An 18807-nucleotide genomic window follows, 5' to 3' on the forward strand; every position below is an offset into this window, starting at 1 on the left:
GGCAGGAACTTCTACATGCCATGGGCACAACTGAAAAAAAAAGAAAGAAAGAGTATATAGACGATGAATTTAATGATAAAAAAGAGTATATAGATGATGAATTTAATGATAAATTTATGTAACCCTATTCTTGGGTGTCAGAATTTATTTCCTTTTAAGGCTGAATAATATTCTATTGTATGGATGGGCCATATTTGCCTATTCATTCAACTGTTGATGGACCCTTGGGTTGCTTCCACTTTTTGGCTATTGGGCTTTTTTTTTTTTTAGGGCTGCACCTGAGGTATGTGGAGGTTTCCAGGCTAGGGGTCTAATTGGAGCTGTTGCTGCTGGCCTACACCACAGCCTCAGCAACGCAGGATTCAAGCTGTGTCTGCAACCTACACCACAGCTCATGGCAAAACCAGATCCTTAACCTACTGTGTGAGGCCAGGGATTGAACCTGCAACCTCATGGTTCCTAGTCAGATTTGTTTCCTCTGTGCCATGATGGGAACTCCAACCCAGTCTTTTTCTTATTTTTTCTTTTTTGGCTGCCCCGAGGCACATGGAGTTCCCTGAGAGGGATCAGATCTGATGCTATGGCAACACTGGGTCCTTAACTCACTGTGCTGTGGGTCAAGCATGAGACCCAATGCTCCAGAGAACCTGATTTGGTTGCACCACAGCAGGAATTCCTGTAACTCATACTTTCTTACTAGGCACTTGGCTTGTTAACAATTTTTGCTGTCAAAGTTGTGAATGAAAACTCAGATTGCCACATTACAGGACGAGGAAACATATACAAATTATGTTGTTTCCAACCTTAATTACTTCTTAAAGTTTTGATATCAAATATATTCAGGAAAGAATGTACAAAATGTTTTGCAGTAAGATTCAGTAATGACAAGGTACATGTCCTTGGAGTCATCTTGGGGACTCAAATGGCCTTTGGGCAGAGATGAGAGTCTTTATACTCCTTTTCGTGACTCACATCTATCTTGTTTTATTCACCACCTGATTTGACATTCATTCTCCTGATTTTCTGTTTATCCATCATATCCTTTTTTGTTGTTATTGCTGGTTGTGCCCAGCGGCATGTGGAAGTTCCCGGGCCAGGGACTGAACCCACTCCACAGCAGCAACCCAAGACACTGCATTGACAATGCTGGATCCTTAACCCACAGGGCCATCAGGGAATTGTTCTTCTTCAAACCTTTACCATATTTTGTTTTTCACTCAGCAGGGTTTTTTCAGTGTTTCCACCTTTGACATTTCAATGAGTGGAATTCCACTAAAAAGGTTTTCAGTGGTTTTCTCTCTCTGCGTGTATGCCACATGCTAGCATCTGAGGCCCAGGGCCTGGTCTAGACTGTGGGATTTATCCTCCCAGCCAGAGCCAAGTGCCTCTGAGGCCCCTTGGAAAATAGTCAAAGATCAAAGTGGAGCCAGACTCATTATTACATACGGTGAGGTCACTCGTAAGTGTCCCTGTTTGTAAAGAAGTCACAACTCCGTGAAGGCTTTTCAGCCTTATGGCTCTGTTTAGTGTCTGTGGAGAGGGCAGTTCCAGCCCAGTCAGTACCAGATCGGCTCTAAGATGTGCCCTTCGGTCTGCTGTCACTCAGGCATGGGAGGGCGGGGCCTTTCGAGCTGTCCAATCAGAGGAGTCGCTGGTTACATGGGTTGTGGGCGACGGTGGGCGCCGCTAGAATGATGACATGGGCGGAGTGGAGCAGGCGCTTGGTGCAGCTCTGCCCCTCCTCGCTTGGGTCACACTGGTTTCTGCCATTAAAGGCCGTCAGTAGCTCCGTGGCATCCTGTGTCGCTGTGACTGGCACTTGCCGCAACGGTCTTGAGGTAGATAACCGGGAAGCCGAGAAACAGAAAAATGGTGAGTTGGGGGACCGGGTGTCAGGAGACGGGGGCGGAGGGACCTGTTGGGACTGACCGTGGCGGGACCTGGGCCATCCTGCGGTCAACTCTGAGTTTGCTGGGGGCATGGCCCTTACTTTGAGGGCTTGGCCGGCAGTCAGGATCCCGGACGTCCATTCCGCTCACTGCATCTGCTCCAGATTGTATGGTGTCCACAGGGAAGGCCGTTGGGGAGCATCGTAGACTTGGTGACAGGGCTTAATGCATGGGCAGAGCTCTGGTATGAGGGGTCCCCAGTCCCTCCTTCTCCCTTCTCTCTTCTGAATGTTTGAGGAATGGGGTCACAAATCCCTGTACCCCACGTTAGCTCTTCCTAGGGCAGGCAATAAATGCCTAAATTTCCAGATCTTTCCCCACATTCCCAAATGCCATCTTCCCCTCTCCAGTTCATAGCTTCTTTGTTAACTGTTGTCCATGGTGAGTTTTAAAGTACACAGTATTTTAATTATCATTTCTCCACATGGATAGTCTTATTTATTTATCTATTTACTCATTCATTCATTCATTTTGCTTTTTAGGGCCACACCCATAGCATATGGAAGTTCCCAGGGTAGGGGTCAAATCCGAATTGCAGCTGTCAGCCTATGCCACAGCCACAACCACAGCCGCATGTGCGACCTATACCACAGCTCACAGCAACACTGGATCTTTAACCTACTGAGTGAGGCCGAGGGTGGAACCTGCATCCTTGTGGATAATAGTCAGGTTCATTGCTGCTGAGCCATAAGGGGAACTCCTGGATAGTTCTTTTAAAAATTTTTTTTTTCTTTCTTTCTAGGGCTGTACCTGCAGCATATGGAAGTTCCCAGGCTAGATGTTGAATGGGAGCTGCAGCTGCTGGCCTACACAACAGCTCATGGCAACACTGGATCTTTAACCCACTAAGTGAGGCCAGGGATGAAACTTGCATCCTCGTGGATACTAGTCAGGTTTCTTTCTGCTGAGCCACAGTGGGAACTCCTTAAAGATTTATTTATTTATTTATTTATTTATTTATTTATTTATTTATTTATTTTTAATGACAATATTATACTGTTGATTACTATAGCTTTTTTTTTTTTTTTCACATCTGTAGTTGTATAATGATCATCACAATCCAATTTCACAGGATTTTCATCCCACAACCCAAGCACATCCCCCACCCAAAGATTTGTTTTTTTGCCTTTGGGTATTTTACATGAGAGGAAATCGGAGATTAACCACCTGGAACTATGTTGTTTGCCGTAGTGTCTGTCCTCAGAATCTCCCTGGGCACAGACATCCTATAGGAGTCCTTCAGATAGAGGTTCCTTTGATACCTCTCCTGATGATCTGTCCTTTCCTCACAGTTATAGGTTGGTGCTGTCCTGCATGAGTTTGCCAATTATTCACTTATTTTTTTTTAAGGGCTGCGCTTGTAGCATTTGGAGGTTCCCAGGCTAGGGGTTGAATCGGAGCTGTAGCCACTGGCCTATGCCAGAGCCACAGCAATGCTAGATTTGAACCCCGTCTGCAACCTACACCACTGCTCAAAGCAACACTGGATCCTTAACTCACTGAGCAAGGCCAGAGATCAAACCCAGAGCGTCGTGGATACTAGTCGGGTTCCTTAACACTGAGCCATCATAGGAACTCTATTGTTTTTACCTCTTGATCTCCCTCACCTACTTCACTCATCTCTCACCCTCCTCCCCTCTGGCAACAACTAGTTCTTTGTATCTATGAGTCTGTTTCTGTTTTATTATGCTTGTTTTTTCAGATTCCACATGTAAGTGAAATAATATTTCTGAACAATTTCTTAGCATGGAAATAATAATTAACTGACATGTATTTCCTGAAAGGAATAGATATTTGTGGGGCTTTTTTTGAAATAGAAAATTTCTATTTCTAATTTCCAGTTTCTATTTTCTTTATAATTTTCTATTTTCTTTCATGATTTTTGTATAAACACTTGATTAAATGATTTTTCTGGATTGTTCAAACCCTGGGTTTCTTTCTTTAAAGTATCAATGGTGGTGGTCCAGAGCACCTAAATGGGAAGTTCAGTTTCTCTAAGCTAAGACCCCCTTGAGTCTGCAAAGGGAGGTACCTGAAGGCCCAGTTCTTCCTGGGGAGCCTCCTTCTGCAGGTGTCCTACCTGCTAATACCCACCGCAGAAGAACCCTTCATACTGAGAGAAGCTATAAAGACCTGGAAAGCTAGGGACACACGTGGGATGTGGGGTTGGGGTGGGGAGGTAAGGCCTTTTTGAAGCTTTAACTGTGCTTGTAGAGGTAGGCATCCATAGTGTGGGTGCACTCAGTAATTTGAGTCCTTTGAGAACGTCTTTGAAAGTCAGGAGTTCTGTCTTTTGGATAAAGAGTTTAAGAATTAGGGAGATTGGAGTTCCTGCTGTGGAGCAGTGGGTTAAGAATTCGACTCTAGCAGCCCGGGTCACTGTGGTGGCAAGGATTTGATCAACAGCCTGGTGCAGTGGGTTAAAGGATCTGGTGTTGCTGCAGCTGCAGTGTAGGTCACAGCTGTAGCTCAGATTCAATCCCTAGCCTGGGAACTTCCACATGCCATGGGTGTGGCCATTAAAAAAAATAGAAGAATTAGGGAGTTTATTTTTTTCTTTTTTTTTCATATTTTAGGTTTTTATTGTTTCTGTTATGGTTGATTTACATTGTTCTGTCAATTTCTGCTGTACAGCAAAGTGATGACCCAGTCATACATATATTCATATCTCTTTCCCCCTCTCTCTCTCTATATATATATATACATTCTTTCTCTCACATTATTCTCCATCATGTTCCATCACAAGTGCCTAGATACAGTTCCCTGTGCTATATAGCAGGATCTCATTGCTTATCCACACCAAATGCAATAGTTTGCATCTACTAACCCCAAACTCCCAGTCCATCCCAACCCCTCCCCCTTCCCCTTGGCAACCACAAGTCTGCTATCCAAGTCCATGAGTTTGTTTCTTTTCTGTAGAAAGGTTCATTTGTGCCATTTATTAGATTCCAGATATAAATGATATCATATGGTATTTGTCTTTCTCTTTCTAACTTACTTCGCTTAGTATGAGAGTCTCTAGTTCCATCCATGTTGCTGCAAATGTCATTATTTTGTTCTTTTTATGGCTGAGTAGTAATCCATTGTGTATATATACCACATCTTCTTAATCCATTAATCTTTCGAGGGACATTTAGCTTGTTTCCATGTCTTGGCGATTGTGAATAGTGCTCAGTGAACATATGGGTGCATGTATCTTTTTTAAGGAAAGTTTTGTGTGGTTATATGCCTAGGAGTGGGATTGTTGAACATGATAGTTCTATATTTACTTTTCTGGGGTGCCCTCCATACTGTTTTCCATAGTGGTTGTACCAATTTACATTCCCACCAACAGTGTAGGAGGGTTCTTGTTTCTCCACATCCTCTCCAGCATTTGTTATTTGTAGACTTGTTAATGATGGCCATTCTGACCATTCTGACCAAGTGCAAAGTGGTACCTCATAGTAGTTTTGGTTTGCATTTCTCTGATAATTATAGATGTTGAGCATTTTTTCAAGAGTCCGTTGGCCATCTGTATATCTTTGGAGAAATGTCTAATCAGGTCTTCTGCCCATTTTTCAGTTGGGTTGTTGGTTTTCTTGTTGAGTTGTATAAGTTGTTTGCATATTTTAGAGATTAAGCTTTTGTCAGTTGCATCATTTGAAACTATTTCTTCCCATTGTCTTTTTGTTTTTGTTTTTTTTTATGATTTTCTTTGCTGTGCAAAAGCTTGTAGGTTTGATTAGGTCTCACTGGTTTATTTTTTGTTTTTTTTTTTTCTGTTGCCTTGGGAGACTGGCCTAAGAAAACTTTTGTACGGTTGATGTCAGACAATGTTTTGCCAATGTCCTAGGAGTTTTATAGTGTCATGTCTTATGTTTTAGTCTTTAAGCCATTTTGAGTTTTTTTTTTTTTGGTCTTTTTACCTTTTCTTGAGCCACTCCCATGGCATATGGAGGTTCCCAGGCTAGGGGTCTAATCAGAGCTGTAGCCACTGGCCTACACCAGAGCCACAGCAACTCGGGATCCGAGCCATGTCTGCAACCTACACCACAGCTCACGGCAATGCCGGATCCTTAACCCACTGAGCGAGGCAAGGGATCGAACCCGCAACCTCATGGTTCCTAGTTGGATTCGTTAACCACTATGCCACGACAGGAACTCCTTGAGTTTATTTTTGTGCATGGTGTGAGGGTGTGTTCTAGTTTCATTGATTTACATGCAGCTGTCCAGTTTTGCCAGCACCACTTGCTGAAGAGACTATCTTTTTCCCATTTTATATTCCTTTTTTTTTTTTTTTTTTGCTTTTTAGGGCTGCACCCGTGGCACATGGAGATTCTCAGGCTAGAAGTCCAATCAGAGCTATAGTTGCCAGCCACAGCCACAGCAACATGGTATCTGAGCCTTGTCTGTGACCTGCACCGCAGCTCACAGCAACACTGGATCCTTAACCCCCTGAGCAAGGCCAGGGATTGAACCTGCGTCCTTATGGATGCCAGTCAGATTTGTTTCCACTGAGCCACAATGGGAGTTCCCCGTTTTGTATTCTTGTCTCCTTTGTTGAAGGTAAATTGGCCCTAGGTGTCTGGGTTTATTTCTGGGTTATTTATTCTGCTCCATTGGTCTGTATGTCTGTTTTTGTGCCAGTACCACACTGTGTTGATTACTGTAGCTTTGTAATATTGCCTGAAGTCTGGGAGAGTTATGCCTCCTGCTTGGTTTTTTTTCCCCTCAGGATTGCTTTGGTGATTCTGGGTCTCTTATGTTTCCATGTAAATTTTTGGATTGCTTGTTCTAGTTCTGTAAAAAATATCATGGGTAATTTGATAGGGATTGCACTGAATCTGTAGATTGCTTTGGGTAGTGTGGCCATCTTAACAATGTTGATTCTTCCAATCCAGGAGCATGGAATATCTTTCCATTTCTTTGAATCCTCTTTAATTTCCTTAATTAATGTTTTATAGTTCTCAGAATATAAGTCTTTCACCTCCTTGGTCAGGTTTATTTATAGGTATTTAATTTCAGGGGGTGCAACTTTAAAAGGTATTATATTTTTATATTCCTTTTCTAATACTTCATTGTTAGCATACAGAAATGCAATTGATTTCTGAATGTTAATCTTGTATCCTCCTACTTTCCTGAATTTGTTGATCAGTTTGAGTAGTTTTTGTGTGGAGTCTTAGGCTTTTCAATGTAGAGTATCATGTCATCTTCATAGAGTGACAGTTTTACCTCTTCTCTTCCAATTTGGATACCTTTTATTTCTTTTTTTTTCTTTCTTTCTTTTTTTTTTTTTTTGTAAGACTGCTGTGACTAGAACTTCCAATACTATGTTGAATAAATGTGGTGAGAGTGGGCATCCTTGTCTTGTTCCAAATTTTGGCAGGAAGGCATTTAGCTTTTCTCCCTTGAGTATTACATTGGTTGTGAGTTTGTCATAAATGGCTTTTATTATGTTAAGGTATGTTCCCTCTATACCCATGTTCATAAGAGTTTTTATCATGAATGGATGTTGGACTTCGTCAAATCGTTTTTCTGCAGAGAGCTGATTTGAATCACAACCTTAAATTGGATCTGGCCAGGAGTTTTCTCACTTGTGAGAAGTGAAGACTTAGAGAGGGATTATTTTTATCATGCCCTGACAAGAGGATATGTGGAGTTCCCAGAGTTCATTCTTGTGGCTGCTCAGGTGTCCCCTAACCCTCCATTACAAGGGAGACCCTAGGGATTGTAGCCCTTAAGGCAGAAACTGGTTTACAGGCTTAGGAATCTGGATTTTGTTCTGAACTGTAGGAAAACAGACTGCTTAGCTTACCTGATTCAGATATTTGCATTTTTCCTTGTTCAAATATTTGCATTTTTCTTTGTATACTTTAACATATTGAATATTGCAGCTCTTAACTGTTTTCCCTTGCCAATTTGTGATATTATTTTCCACAAATGCATAAGACTTTTCTTTGTGGGGCTTCGAAAATGTAAGTTGATTGAGAGATACAGTGGAGGTAAGGCAAGAAATTCTGGCAGGAACAGAATATTTGTTCCTTTTAAGCAAGAAATTCTCAAGATAAGAGTATATGAGTTCTCAGGTGGATTTTACTTTTTTTTTTTTTTTTTTTTCTTTCTAGGGTGGCACCAGAGGCATATGGAAGTTCCTAGGCTAGGGGTTGAATCAGAGCTACAGCTGCTGGCCTACACCACAGCCATAGCAACACAGGATCCGAGCCACGTCTGTGACCTACACAACAGCTCACAGCAACGCTGGATCCTTAACCCAATGAGCAAGTCCAGGGATTGAACCTGCATCCTTGGATACTAGGCAGTTACTGCTAGTCAGTTACTGCTGAGCCACAACGGGAACTCCAGATTTTATATATATATTTTTTTGTCTTTTTGTTGTTGTTGTTGTTGTTACTATTTCTTGGGCCGCTCCCGAGGCATATGGAGGTTCCCAGGCTAGGGGTCTAATCGGAGCTGTAGCCACCGGCCTACGCCAGAGCCACAGCAACTCGGGATCCGAGCCACGTCTGCAACCTACACCACAGCTCACGGCAACGCCGGATCGTTAACCCACTGAGCAAGGGCAGGGACCGAACCCGCAAGCTCATGGTTCCTAGTCGGATTCGTTAACCACTGCGCCACGACGGGAACTCCCCCAGATTTTACATTTTTTTAGGTCAGTTTTTGTATGTGCATGACCCTAGAGCTTTGAAATTTTAAATTCTATAATATTGCTGAGGCACATGAGTTCCTATTTTAATAGCTATGAGAAAAACTACTTAAAACTTATGTTAAGTCTTAAGAAATCTGATGCATTTAATGGATTACTCCCAAATCCTCAGTGCATTATGTTACTCATTCCTGAATAATCCCCCAGGGTAAGATATAAGGGGGAAACTATAATACCTCTTTTAAAAATTTTTTAAAAAATTATAGTTGATTTACAGTGTTGTGCCAATTTCTGCTGTACAGCAAAGCAACCTGGTCACATATATACATACATTCCTTTTCTTATATTATTTCCATCATGGTCTGTCCCAAGAGATTGGATATAGTTCCCTGTGCTATACAACAGGACCTCATTGCTTATCTACTCTAAATGTAATAGTTTGTATAATACTTCTTATGGTGTACAATATTTTAAAGTCTAGTTCATAATGCCTTTTAGAGATCTGAAATTTTTGTATGGTTAAAATTTTTATAAGCATCAGTGTCTAAAGGATTAAATTCTAGAATAGTGTCCTTGTAGAAAAGTAAAAATTAAATAAATTAAAAAAAATTGGAGTTCCTGTCATGGCTCAGCGAAAATGAACCTGACTAATATCCATGAAGACACAAGTTCGATCCCTGGCCTAGCTCAGTGGGTTAAGGATCCAATATTGCCGTGAGCTGTGGTTAGGTCACAGACGCGGCTTGGCTCCCCTTTTGCTATGGCTGTGGCGCAGGCCAGCAGCTGTATCTCTGATTCAGTCCCTAGCCTGGGAACTTCCATATACTTCGGCTGCAGCCCTAAAAAGACAAAAAAAAAATATATATTTTTGGCCACACCCTCAGCATATGGAAGTTTCCGGGCCAGGGATTAAATCCTAGCCACAGCTGTGACCTATGCCTTATCTTTAACCTGCTGAATCATGGGGGAACTCCTGCAGTCTCCTGTACCACAGTAGGAACTCCAAAAATTAAATTTTAAAAAGCAAAAGCAAGTTAATAAAAAATAAAGTCAGAGTTCCCTGGTGACTCTGCAGGTTGAGGATCTGGTGTTGTCACTGCTCTGGCTCAGGTCGATGTTATGGCACAGGTTCAGTCCCTTGCCTGGGAACTTCCATAGGCTGTGGGCATGGCCAAAAAATAAATTTATTTAAAAAATAAAAAATAATTTAAGAATTTATTTATTTATTATTCAAAAATTTTTTTTTTTGTTTTTTTAGGGCAACACCTGTGGCGTATGGAAGTTCCCAGGCTAGGGGTCTAATCAGAGCTACAATTGCCAGCCTATACCAGGGCCATAGCAACGCCAGATCCAAGCCATGTCTGCGACTTAAACCACAACTCACAGCAACATTGGATCCTTAACCCACTGAGCAAGGCCAGGGATCGAACCCGAAACCTCATGGTTTCTAGTTGGATTCGTTTCCACTGCGCCACTACAGGAACTCCTAAAAATGAATTTAAATAGATGAATTTGGTTTATATAAATTACTCTGCCTATTTTAAATAATCATATGACAGCAAAATTCTGTAAGATAAGAAGGTCTAAATTAGACTCCATGTCTGACCATTTTGTTCCCCTCTGGTGCTCTTGCTTTAGCCACCCCAAAAGCCAGTGGGGCTATCATTTCTTGAATATCTGGTATTTCTTTATCTAAAAAAGCAGTTGTGAATGCATATTTTTCTTACTTTTGTCCTTGGAATGAGCCCCCACTTTTTGGTATTTGACTGCTCTCAGCTTAAGCCTCATCCCTCCCTCCTCCTCTGTGCCTCCATCTGGACCAGCAGATGAGAAAATCTGGGTGTTCTCCCCTCTAGAGGTGGTAACAGATTCAAGTCACATGAATCCCTGCCCTTGGGCAGGATTTCTTGCCCCAACCCCAACCCCCAACCCCAGTGAGCACACAGGCCAGGCTCCTTTCCTTGCTTTCTGAAGTCCTTTCGGAGCTGCTTGAGAGGTCTGCCCTGCCCTCCTCTGAAACTTCAATTGTGTGATTCATAAGCCTTCTCCTACCCTCTCCCTCTGTGTGTGTGTGTGTGTGTGTGTGTGTGTGTGTGTGTGTGTGTGTATGTGTGTATTTATGCCCCACTGGTGTCACTCAACATGGGAACCACACCTCTGCAGGTGACCATAATAATTGGCACCGTGAGCAGCATGTCCAGACATGACCACCACCCGTGGGTCTGTCTTCTGTTTGGACTTGCTCAACTGCCCCGGGCACTCTTGCTGTGAGCCATGCTGCCCTCTGTTGCCTTGTTGACACCACCAAGCCTCAGTTCTAAGTTAAATGGACCAGAGCTGACACTGGAGAATTCCTAGGCTTTTGGGAGCAGGAGTATAGGATTGGGGTCGTCCTTAAATCTTAAATTAGTTTCTTTGCCCAGATTTATCTGTGTGTTAGAGTGAATCTGCCAGAGGATGGGTTGGCCCCAACCCCATCATTGTATCACTGATGAGAGAGGGAAATTATAGCCTGTGCAAGAGATGAGCCCATTGGATGGTCCTTCCTGAAAGAACAATTATTTAAACAAAGAAAGAGGGAAAACATGGGGGGAAAAGCAGCCATTAGATGGTGGGCTGAATCCACATTCCTAATACTAGAGGACTTCCAGGACCCATTAGTACTTCTTGCTGCTTCCTCTGTTGTAGCAAAGATCTCAATCATAGGGGTTATAGGGAACAACAACCATGGCCTCACTGTGGCACAGCAAAGGGTTTCAAATCCTACAGAAGCCCACAATCCTTACACTTTATACTAAGCAAAATGCAACTGATACATTTTAAATATCTTACTGGCTTTATTCAGTGATTCTTACATCAGTCACCATCTCATCTAGCAGATGGAAAGGAGCTTCGAAGAGCTGCAAGAAGTGGAAGGCTTACATAGGCAGAGGTGGTTGGAGACAAGGAACTTTAATACTAGCAGAAAGTGGATTGGTCCCGAAAGGTCACTTCCTTTCCGGGGATGGTAGTGGTTTGTGTGGTTGGTTACTTAACTAGTGCTGACTGGGTAATTCCTGATTGATGGTTTAAGATTCTACTTCTTGGATAACTGGGCGTTTCCATCGTGGCTCAGTGGAAACAAATCTGACTAGCATCCATGAGGATGTGGGTTCCATCCCTAGCCTCACTCAGTGGGTTAAGGATCTGGCTTTGCCATGAGCTATGTTGTAGGTCACAGACGCAGCTTGGATCCTGTGTTGTAGGCTGGCAGCTGTAGCTCCAATTCATTCCCTAGCCTGGGAACCTCCATATGCCAAGCATGCAACCCTAAAAGGACAAAAAAAAAAAAAAAAAGAGATTCCACTTCTTAGATAACTGAAACTGAAATTAAGTCTTGGTTTGGTGACATGCTGCTTTGTATAAGTAATCATGTTTTGAGCCTGTTGTCTTGTTTTTTTTTGTTTTGTTTATATATATATGTGTCATGTGTGTGTACGTGGTATTTATTTTTTTTTTTTCCACATCTGAGGCCTGAGGAGGATCTTGGGCCAGGGTTTGAACGCATGCCACAGCATCGACCAAAGCCACTGCAGTGACAAGGCCAGATTCTCAACCTGCTGTGCCACAGGGAACTCCTTTGTTGTCTTATTTTTTTTTAACATTTAAAAGGTAGCAGTTGTCATGGGGGAGGCCCTTAACCATGATGGCACCTTTTGGTGGCTCTCTAGATGAAAAAGTTTATGGATACCAGAGTAGAGAGGAAACACCCACCCTGGGAGTATATCTAATGACCAGAAAAACAAAACAGGGAAAGATAAGAGGAAGAGAACAAAGAAAAAAAATATATAGAAGCAAAGGTCTACAGTTTAACTCAGTTCATAATTCAAAATATTCTAAAAGAACTTATACAACAAAAAGAATAAAAGAAGAGACCAAGTTAAAAAAAAATTAAAGATATGAAAGGACACTGTTCTGCTTTGGGGCCTCTATAGCATAGGTTCTGAAGTAATTTTCCTATTGCAGTAATGCACTCATTCACAAACTCTCAGGCAGATAATCTGTATTAGGGCTTTAATGAGGGATACCTTGGAATACCACAAAATTTAAGCAAAATATTCTGAATAATCTCAGGGGAGTTGTTAAATCATAGAGAGGACAAATGGATGTTTGACCTTAACCATGAGAACTAAATTCCTCTTGATCATAGCACCCATTGTTTTTATCATCCCACACTGAGCAGAGAAGTCCAAACCATTGAGTTAAAAATGAAATTTTAATTTAGTCTTTGACACTTTCAAATTATATAGGGAAAATGGAACACCACCGGCTTTACCCACCAGTTAAATTACTTAATCTGGCTCAATATAAACTAAACCTTAGATTGGGCCTTGAAGGATTGAGAACTACTATATAACACCTATTTAATGAAGAAGTGATTATCTCCTCTGTTTCTCCTTTTAACAGCCTCATTTAACCTGTTCTTAAACCTGGAAAGGGTGAATGACACTTCACACTGGATTACTGTAACTATGAGGCTTTGGATGCACCAAAAAAATCCCTTTTCCCAGTCCCCACATTATGGAAAATTTCGACTCCATCCATTCAGTAACTGGCGCAGATATTCTGCTCTCACAGATTTGGCTAAGTCTGTTCTGTTCAGTGTTTGTTTCAACAGCCTCTTGGCCATAGTTGGCCTTTACCTCTGAAGGGGCATGATACACCTTTAACTGGTTACCCTCAGGGCACTTCAACGCTATTGTAAACACACACAGTGTCTGCAGGCAGGGTCTAAACTGTAGCCTCCTTCCTCCAGAAGCACAGGTATGACATTACACCAATGACATTGTTTTCTGAGGACATCAGACCATAAAAAGGTTGACACAAACAGCTCCTAAAGATTAGAAAGGCAATTGCACGCATACGATATTGAGGTTCCAGGTAATTTGCTTAAATTCCTAAAAATTATTTGGTAATCTGGGGCCTGCTCCCTCCCTGATGCAGTGAAGAAATAAGTGTTGCCCCTCTCAGCACCCACAACCTTGCCTGGATTCTTCTGGTGTTCTGGAAGCATCTTATTCCTTGTTTACAAATTTTACTTGAGCCCATTTATTCTATTATTTGCAGATGGGTCCACCTTGAATATTCCCCCTGCAAAACAACGAAAAAGGCTCTGGACTTGGGTCAGAATGCCAGATGACAGGCACTTCCTTTAGTGCTGTCAGATATTGATTCCCAAAAGAGGCTTCAGTGACCTCCTCTTGTGCCTCTGGAGTTACCCATTGTGGCCTTAATTGTTCATTGGCTTTTGACTCCTTCCCTAGGCCCCAGTCTGTTTGCCATTTGAGTGGCAATACCCCTTCTTACAGAGCTATGCTAAAAATAGGCCTGAGCATGTCACCCCTCATCCAGCCTCCCATCATGACTTGGGGTCTGTAACCAGCACCCCAAGAGCTCAGCTCAGCTACAGATCGCCCCCCCCCACATTGAGTCAAGATAACCTACCTGCAGGAGGGGTGGCTTCCTGTCTCTGCAGTCCTTGACAGGTGCTATGGTACTCAGGGAGGTCACCCCCTTCCCAGACCCCCAGGCTCCCTGAGGGCTCCTTAGGTTCCCTGAGTGAGAAGCAGTGGGATGCATAGACTTCAGGACAGCGTGGTCACATTCACACATGATCCAGCTCAGGCGGAGTGGCTGCTTTCCATCTCTTCATTGGACATCCTGATGAAGGAAGGGACTCAAGGGTCCACAGCTGACCAAACACCAGGCTGTCGTCTTAGCACTGACAAGCAATTGGCTTTGTCAGCATATGTTTACAAACCCCTGGATGGTTGTCTTAAGAGTTGCCACTTTATAGTAAAAGAATCCTGTGAATCTCTTGCCTAACAGATACCATCATGTAAATCAAGGTAACGCTTGTCTGTATATGTACTGAGGCCATAGCAGGAGGCCTTGCCAGGCTGCTCTTATCCACTTCAGCATACCAGACTCTGGATAATGACCAAGGCACTCATTCCACTTCTCAGATGATGCAGTCCTGGGCTGTGGAACATGGCGTTCAGTGTAGTTTCACCCTCTCTCAGGTGCGGGCCTCTTGAGAGCACAAAAATGGCTCATTGAAGTAACTTCAGATCAGTTGAATGAAAAATGGCCTTTTTTAGTCACCAGTCATCTGGGATGAATGTTAATGCATCTGTCTTTATCATTTTTTTCCAAATAGATTTTTCTTTTCTTTTTTTTTCTTTTTTTTTTTTTTTTTTTTGTCTTCCTAGGGCCACACCCACAGCATACAGAAGTTCCCAGGCTAGGGGTTGAATCAGAGCTGTATCTGCCAGCCTACCCCACACCATAGCAGCATAGGATCTGAGCCTCGTCTGCAACCTTCACCACAACTCATGGCAATGACAAATCCCTGACCCACTGGGAGAGGCCAGGGATTGAACCCACATCCTCATGGATACTAGTCGGATTCGTTTCCACTGTGCCACGACAGGAACTCCCCAAATAGACTTTTCTTTACAGCAGTTTTAGGTGAATAGAAAACTTGATCAGAAAGTACAGAGAGTTCCCACATAACCCCTGTGCCTCCACGTAGTTTTCCCTATTTTTAATATTTTGTATTACTATGGTATATTTGTTACATTCAGTGAACCAATATTGATGCATAAAAATGTACATCTAAGATTGCATTAATCTGTGTTATACAGCCTCTGGGCTTTGACATCATGGAATGACATGTGCCCATCATTTCTGTGTCATGTACTTTCACTGCTCCAAAAATCTTTTGGGCACCACCTCTTTATTCCTTCTTCCTGCCCCAAATCACCGGCAACCAAAGATCTTTCACTTTGTCATAGTTTTGTCCTTTTTAGAACTATGGGATCACTTAGCAATCTTATTTTAAGGTATTTACAAGTCTTTTTGGCTTGATACCTCATCTTTTTCCTTTTTATTTAAATTAGTGTTGATTTACAACGTGCCAATTTCTGCTGTACAGCAAGGTGACCCAATCATTCATATGTATACATTCTTTATATATATATATTTTCCATCATGTTCTATCCCAGGAGATTGGATATAGTTCCCTGTGCTATGCAGTTGGATCTTATTGTTTATCCATTCTAAATGTAATAGTTTGCATCTACTAACCCCAAACTCCCCGTCTATCCCTCTCCCTCCCCCTCCCTCTTGGCAATCACGAGTCTTTTCTCTGTATCTCTGAGTCTGTTTCTGTTTTGTAGATAGGTTCATTTGTGCCATATTTTAGATTCCACATGTAAGGATATCATATGGTATTTGTCTTTCTCTTTCTGACTTACTTCACTCAGTCTGAGAGTGTCTAGGTCCATCTACATTGCTGGTAATGGCATTATTTCATTCTTTTTATGGCTAATATTCCATTGTATTTATGGACTACATTTTCATCCATTTGTCTGTCGATGGACATTTAGGTTGTTTCCATGTCTTGGCTATTGTGAATAGTGCTGCTAGGAACATAGGGGTGCATGTAACTTTTTGAATTATAATTTTGTCCAGATATATGCCCAGGAGTGGGATTGTTGAATTATATGGTATTCTGTTAGTTTTCTGAGGAACCGCCATATTGTTTTCCATAGTGGTTGATTTGCATTCCTACCAACAGTGTAGGAAGTTTCCCTTTTCTCTACACTGTCCCCAGCATTTGCTATTTATAGACTTTTTGGTTGATGGCCATTCTGACTGGTATGAGGTGGTACCTCACTGTAGTTTTGATTTGCATTTCTCTAGTAATGAGTGATATTGAGCATCTTTTCATATGCCTCGTGACCATCTTTATGTCTTCTTGGAGAAATGTCTATTTAGGTCTTCTGCCCATTTTTCAATTGGGTTGTTTTTTGTTGTTGTTGAGTTGTATGAGTTTGTGTATTTTAGAGATTAAGCCCTGTCAGCTGCATCATTTGCAACTATTCTGTTCTGTAGGTTGTCTTTTTTTTATGATTTCCTTTGCTGTGCAAAAGCTTATAGGTTTGATTTAGGTCTCATTTGTTTATTTTTGTTTTTATTTCTATTGACTTGAGAGACTGACCTAATAAAACTTTTGTATGATATATGTCAGAGAATGTTTTGCCTATGTTGTCTTCTAGGAGTTTTATGGTGTCATGTCTTATGTTTAAGTCTTTAAGCTATTTTGAGGTTTTTTGTTTGTTTGTTTGTTTTTTGGCTTTTGTCCTTTTTAGGGCTGCACCCGCAGCATATGGAGGTTCCCAGGCTAGGGGTCTCATCGGAGCTGTAGCTGCTGGCCTACACCAGAGCCACAGCAATGTGGGATCTGAGCCGAGTCTGCAACCTACACCACAGCTTGCAGCAACGCCAGATCCTTAACCCACTGAGCGAGGCCAGGGATTGAACCCGAAACCTCATGGTTCCTAGTCGGATTCATTTCCGCTGCGCCACGACGGGAACTCCTTGAGTTTATTTTTGTGCATGGTGTGAGAGTGTGTTCTAATTTCATTGATTTACATGAAGCTATCCAACTTTCCCAGCACCACTTGCTTAAGAGCCTTTTTTCCCACCTTATATTCCTGCCTCCTTTGTTGAAGATAAATTGATCATAGGTGTCTGGGGTTTTTTTTGGACTCTCTGTTCTGTTCCATTGATCCATATGTCTGTTTTTGTACCTCGTATTCTTTTATTATTGAATAATATATCATTGAATGGATGTTCCCGTGATTATTTTTTCTGTTGCTTATTAGAGGATATCTTGGTTACCTGTAAGTCTTAGCAACCATGAGTAAAGCTTTTATAAAAATTCATGTGAACTCCTCCCTCGAACTATTTTTTTTTTTTTGTATTTTTTGCCATTTCTTGGGCCACTCCCTCGGCATAGGTAGGTTCCCAGGCCAGGGGTCGAATCGGAGCTGTAGCCGCCAGCCTACACCAGAGCCACAGCAACTCAGGATCCAAGCCGTGTCTGTAAACTACACCATAGCTCATGGCAATGCCGGATCGTCAACCCACTGAGCAAGGCCAGGGACCGAACCCACAACCTCATGGTTCCTAGTCGGATTCGTTAACCACTGAGCCATGATGGGAACTCCTCAAACTATTTTTTTGAGAAGACTGTTGTCTTCTATTAAATTGCCTTTGATCCTTTGTAGATCAGTTGACTGTATTTGTTTGAATCTTTGACTTTGGTACATATAAAGCGCTGACTTTGGTATATATAAAGCATTTATCCTTCAGCTTTGATCTACTCTCTTATTTTATTTTATTTCTTTTGCTTTTAGGGCCACACTCGTGGCATGGAGGTTCCCAGGCTAGGGATCTAATCGGAGCTACAGCTGCTGGCCTACACCACAGCCACTGCAACTTGAGATCTGAGCCACATCGGCAAACTACACCACAACCCATGGCAATGCCAGATCCTTAACCCACTGAGTGAGGCCAGGGATCGAATTCTCAACCTCATGGTTCCTAGTAGGATTCATTTCTGCTGTGCCACGACGGGAACTCCTACTCTCTCATTTTAGTGGAAGGGATTTTTTTTGTTATTGATTCTTTGAGATTTTCTCTGTAGATAAGGATGTCATATGAGACAGTTTTTTTGCTTGTTTTTTATTTTTTTACTTTCCATTCTTTATCCTTTTTATTTCTTTTTCTACTCTCTGTTATCTTAGATTTCCAGTACAGTGCTGAGCAGTACTGGTGAGAGGGAGCATCATTACTTTCTTCCTGATCTTACCAAGAAAGCATCTAGTTTCCCACCATTGGGTATGATGTTAACTATAGGTTTCTTGTAGATGGTTTTAGGAAGAGGAAATTCCACTCTATTTGTAGTTTGCCATCATGAATGCATTTTGTCAAATGCTTTTACGGTTTCATTTTCTCTGTTTTCATTCTTGATATTAATATTTTTTCCTCAGCTTTATAGATATATCTCAATTTTATTAATATCCTCAAAGAGCCAGCTTTTGGTTTTGTTGATTTTTCTCCATTGACCTCCCATAATTTAAGTTTTTTTTTGTTTTTTTTTGTTTTTTTTTTTTTTTGCTTTTTAGGGCTGCACTTTAGGCATATGCAAGTTCCCAGGCTAAGGGTCTGAATTGGAGCTGCAGCTGCCCACCTACAACACATCCATGGCAATGTCAGATCCAGGCCACATCTGTGACCTATGTCATAGCTTGTGGCAATGCTGGATCCTTAACCCACTGAGTGATGCCAGGGATTGAACCCGCATCCTCATAGATACTAGTT

At 42.0% G+C, this 18807-nt stretch overlaps 1 pseudogene; it reads left to right on the top strand.

Annotated features, from left to right (window-relative positions):
- The first annotated feature begins 1486 nt into the window (after positions 1-1486).
- The window catches only part of LOC125125655 (zinc finger protein 709-like), a 28278-nt pseudogene continuing 10957 nt past the window's right edge, over positions 1487-18807 (top strand).

This window comes from Phacochoerus africanus, chromosome 4 (assembly GCF_016906955.1).
Source record: "Phacochoerus africanus isolate WHEZ1 chromosome 4, ROS_Pafr_v1, whole genome shotgun sequence".
NCBI classification, from domain to species: Eukaryota; Metazoa; Chordata; class Mammalia; order Artiodactyla; family Suidae; genus Phacochoerus; species Phacochoerus africanus.